Genomic DNA, 6,000 nt, shown 5'->3' with positions numbered 1-6,000 from the left:
GTCTATAGTTCGACTGTTGTCTTTGTCATCTGTGAAGCGCCCGCAGGCGCGTAGCATCTCCCATCTCTATCCAGGATTAATAGCGAGACTTTTAATACGGCACACTAGATTATGGTACGTGGGTACTAACCTAACTGCACAAATGTAATGTTTTTATTGTAAGGTAAAAAAAATCACATAGTATATAGTATATACTGTTACAACCACCTTAATTGAAAAAAGAGCTCCCTTATATAAAAATATAATTATTTCACAATTCTAAGTGACTTTTATAGTACTTATTTAATAGCATTTGTTAAAAAATGATGAAATTTTCTAAAAACCTGAAGAATCTAATATTAAAACGCTGTTATTCTCTTAAATCGGTTTAAATTTCTTATTGTTCTATGTTTTCAGCTAAACCACTGTCAGTTGTAGCCCTTATTTAATGGACACTTATCCACGGATGCGTAAAGCTTAATCACCAATTTTAGGAAATCAATAGCAATAACAACAGATTAACTACATCTTCAGATACCCAAAGTGTATATTAATAAAGAGTACAGACACCTATATTTTTGTTTCAGCATTATTAAAAAATATCGTTAAGTCAGGATATAGAACGTTTACCGTTCTAGGCTTATTTTTTTGTATGTATATAGACCTACATAGTTGTAATATAACATGAGACGCTGAAATATCAAAAATAATAATAATAATAACTTTTACAGTCTCCTATAAAAGTTATTATTATTATTGATATAAAGAATGCGATAAAAACCAATAAAAATCATTCAAATAAAACCAAAATCTTTATAAGCAGATGTAATATAGAATAAAGCATTTATTTTAATTATTAAAGATCCTTGTTTCCTGTTTCTTACTCTCATCTCACAGAGTTTAGTATCGTAATTTAAAATAATCACTTCTTTTATGCCACATTTAGACAGATTAAGAAAGGTAAATGGATCTTCGCCTTAAGATAAAAAGCCTTTTAAACATTCGTAGAATAAAGAAAAAAATAAAATACACTTATTTTTGTCGCTCTGTATACTAAAAATCTCTACGTTTAACCGTACAGAAAAATGGCGTTCTTATCATACACGTTAAAAAATGCACCTTCCCCTACATTCATAGTAAAGATATAAAATTATTATATCATGGTCATGGTCCTCATAAAAGGACGCACGATTGTTACCTTTTTGGATGACATTAATAGACAATGAAGCGCTCACGCGACAATGATACCCGTATACCATTGTTAAATATTACTTATCACATGAAATGTCATATGAATTTTCTGTTGTATTCTTCCAGGGTTTATGAAATACCAAGTATAAAATGCCTTGTGATACTACTATAATCCTATTGTACGCAACCTATGCTAGTTACGAAATGGAGAGAAACTGTATACGTACAGCACCTCTGTACCCATGTACAGTTTTGTTACATAAATAAATAGCCCGCTCAGATGGAAGAGTTAGTTGGAAGCGGTTGTGGTAAAAGAAACTGTTTATGAAATGTACTTAGTACCGGGCCCGAATGTTCCTCTTGGGTTAACGCATTTCTCCATCGCGTCACTTAATTGTAACGGTAACATTCTAGCGCATTATACATTTTCTTTAAAGGCAAGGTAACCAGATAACCTGGAAAAATTAACGGAAGTGGAAGTTAGCATCTATATATATAAAAGAAAGTCGTGTTAGTTACACCACTTATAACTCAAGAACGAAAGAACAGATTTGAGTGAAAATTGGTATGGAGGTAGCTTAGAGCCAGGAGACGGACATAGGATACTTTTTATCCCGTTCGACAGCGTTCCCGTGGGACTTGACATGAAACGTCAGTCACTATAAAAAGTGGTATAACAAATAAGAATCAGACTTGGAATAATAAAACGCAAATGATAGCTATGTAATTGACGTATAATGACAGCTATGTAATGACGTATATATGACAATTTGATATTTGTAAGAAATCAATATTCAAAATATTTCTATTAAATAAATACGTTTAATTATTTTTACAATTTACAATTTAATTATAATGATAGTGCTATTGCCCATTCGTATAAACAGTGAAGAGAACTATAAAACTCGGTATTGTCGTATGTATACAGTTCATCCAAAGAATGATGAATGTTTCTATTTGTTGTTGTTGTCGAATGACGCATTTAATCGAGTATTGGAACGGGAACGTGAATATGATCACCAGGAATTAAATTTAGTAGTTCAAACGAATGTACCCCTGTTGAAATACCAACAAAAGGAAGTTTATGATACTTTAATGAAGGCAAACGATGATGAAAATGGTGGTTTATATTTCCTAGATGCCCTTGGTGGAACTGGCAAGACATTCCTCATGTCATTAGTTTTAGCAACTGTTCGGGCGAGATCCAACATAGCGGTTGCAGTTGCTTCTTCTGAAATAGCAGCCACATTGTTAGAAGGATGCCGTACGGCTCATTCAGAATTAAAATTACCGTTAAATCTTCAAACTATTGGAGAACCAACGTGTAATATTGCAAAACACTCAGCAATGGCCAAAGTTTTAGCGGCATCGAAAATCATCATCTGGGACGAATGCACAATGGCGCATAAACGTGCATTGGAAGCACTTAACCGAACATTAAAAGATTTACGCAATGAATCGAGATGTTTTGGAGGAGCAATGATTTTACTGTCTGGCGATTTCCGCCAAATACTGCCAGTAATTCCAAGATCTACGGCTGTCGACGAAATAAACGCTTGCCTCAAATCGTCAAATCTATGGCGCTATGTGACGAAACTGCAGCTGACAACAAACATGAGAGTTACATTGCTTACTGATAAAAAAGAAGAAAAAGAATAAAGATGTAGATGACCTGAACTACATAATGGTATGCGTTTGGTGGTTAGAAAATTGAAGAACAATGTAATTTACGCTACGATAATGATAGGAAAATTCAAAGGTGAGGAAGTTCTTATTCCGAGGATCCCGATGATCCCAACCGATATGCCGTTTGAATTTAAAATCCGATACGTCTTGCATTTGCCATGACCATCAACAAATCACAAGGCCAATCCTTAAAAGTTTGTGGTTTAAATCTAGAACATTCATGTTTTTCCCATGGTCAATTATACGTGGCATGTTCACGGGTCGGAAGACCATCAGCGTTGTTTGTTTTTGCGCCTGATAATAAAACAAAAAATGAAAAAATGTGTATCACAAGGTACTTAAGGGAAGAGCAACCTATGTACTAAAATACAGAAATAATAATGAATGATTAATGTAGGTATTTAATTTTTTTGTATTTTTTCCAATAAAAAAACCCAAACTGCTTATTTATTGCCATTAAGGCGGAACAAAGTTCGCCAGGTCAGCTAGTTAGAGATAAACTTTATTAAGTTTAATTGAATATATTTTTGGAAAAAAATTGTGCGTGGTTAACACTTTTAGCTGTCCAGAAAATTTAGAAAATCTTATTGTGGTATACTTAACGCCAAGCAAACTCGCTGGACCAAGTAAAGGCCCTCCCAGTCGCGGAGACTTATCGACGACAGTGGGAAGTGTATGAAATTGTGCAGCGTCACTAACACAACGTTCTGAAATGAGCGTGACGTAAGTTAATCACACAAACACACAAAAGAATTCATTAAGGAAGTAATTTCTATCCAAATAACAATTACAAATAGAATAAATATTTGCTCACAAAGTATTCATTAACTCTATATCTTTATTGTTCTAGGTGTCTTTAATTATAAGTCATGGTTACTTCGACAATTAAGTCAAAATTGTTTTGTTAATGGACGCCTCAAGCCTAGTAATGGAATATCCTCTAGAAAATTATACGATATTCATTAAAATCGATTTAATGTTACTTTTGAAGATATAACTTGCAAATTAATATAATACGTTGTATTGTGTTAATTATAATTCATATAAGAATTGTAAAAGTTTGATTCTATCTCGTTTTGGAACTTTTAACTAACTATAGTTGAACTATAGTTGGGATCATACTAGTGAATATCAAGTAATGTAGTCTAATCTAGGATAGCCAAGGATACTTTTTTCCCGTGCGCTTTCAGAATGTAGGTTTTTTTAGGTCTATCCGTAGCTGAAAAAACTGAAGATATATAAGCATAAGCAAGTTTACCGCGATGTAATTCAGGTTCAGTTTAGCTTTAAATGTCTGTCTATATCATAAGAATTTGTTCTTTTTCAGCTATTCTTTCAACTGTATATTGTAAGAATGTTGACTATAGAAAACTACCTACTTCTTTGTGAATTAGTAAGTTTTCTACAACTCTCATCGTTTTCGTGAGAATTATTAGCGAATTAAATTGTAATATAGAATGTAAAATCTTTATGAAATAGATTAGTATTCCCGACTTGTTTGTAGAAAATAATTGTATTCTCGCGTAGTTCATTAAAATTACAAGAGCGACCCATCGATATTGTTTTCTGCTTCAGTGATCGTTTTAATACAGATTAAAAGAGAAATTATGTTCTGTAATAAAATTATTATTTTTATGCAGCAATTAAATTTTTAACCACCAACGTTATTGTGGCAAATCTAAATCGCAACATTTTCAATTAAACCAAAAATTGTCAAGCACAGGACTCATCCTGTCTGACAACTCATGTGTTTGACAATTCCTGGTTCCTCAGTCCTCTTATATAAAGAGAAGGGGGGCTATATTCTTAAGTTCATGTTCTTAAGACTGATTCTATAGAAATATATATGCATTACTTCGTATTTATAGAAATTTTCATTTTGTCATGTTAAGACGCTATGACCACTCATCTTAATACGCTGCCTAGTAGCAGCAACTGTTAACAAAATTGAACTAAAGTCTTTCTTATCTGATTAGAACTATTTATGCGCAGTTATTGGTGATTTATAAATGACTTATATTCCAAAAATGATCGGTATAAATACTACATTATAAATGTATCTCATTAATGGCATTATTTAAACAACGTAAACAATAACCAATGAATGCGACAATATTGTTAACTTAGAACTAGCTGCCCACTCGAACTTCGTTTCTCCTTGATGTGATTTAATAATATTACATTTATAGTGCATTTTTTGTGCATTTCTTGTAGTGCATTTTTAGTACAAACAAATTTAGTATAAAACAACATTTTTAGTATAAAAACGTGGTTATAATATTTATTTACGAAATAGAAAGATATGTCAAACTGAATAAAACCTTTTATTTTTTTAAAGTCTAGTAAAATGTCATTAGTTTCTTATGTTGATATATAAAACAAAACTTTCTTTAATATCCATAACTTTGATTCTTTGATTTTTTATAGTAATATTATGTGTTTAATAATAATTTTAGTTCGTTCGACGTTCTACTTGCCAGTAATTCTTACTTAACATAATTATTATGTTGTTAAACTGGATGTGTGTAAAAGGTACTACGATTTCAAAGACATCAAGTTCTACGAAGTCGTTTCATCGAAATGTTCCTAAGTGTTTTCTACGGTACTACAAAAGCGAAGCGAAATGAGATGAGATTTACAAAATACAATGAATTACAAATACATTATGCTTAACTTTATAACGTTACTTTTTTAAGGTAGTTTGCTTTTTGAACTTTGCTAAGGTAACGTTTAATGATTTCTTCCTTAAAAAAATAATTTAAGAATATATGTAGCTTGACTACTTTTTCATTAGAAAGTTGAAGATATAGAAAATAGTTTAATTAAATCCTTTTAATTGAAACATCAGGTCACCCCGCCCTATCGCTCAATAAAAACAACAATTTTGGGGTTTATGCAACTTGGTATTTTGCAGCATCAAAATCGACTCAATCCAATAGGTAATTGATATTGATACTCAATTCGTACAAAAGCGATTACATATACACTTTTTGAAATAAGTAACAATGTATTGTATAAGTTTATTGGATGAAGCATAAAGGCTGCTTTTATCTCCTAAAAATATAAAATATGTAGTTTATTATTTTATATCAGCGCCATCTAGTATATAATATAAACAATAAAATAATAAACAAAATAAATATT

Source organism: Pieris rapae, chromosome 2 (genome assembly GCF_905147795.1).
Source record: "Pieris rapae chromosome 2, ilPieRapa1.1, whole genome shotgun sequence".
NCBI classification, from domain to species: domain Eukaryota; kingdom Metazoa; phylum Arthropoda; class Insecta; order Lepidoptera; family Pieridae; genus Pieris; species Pieris rapae.
This window is presented reverse-complemented; position numbering follows the sequence as displayed.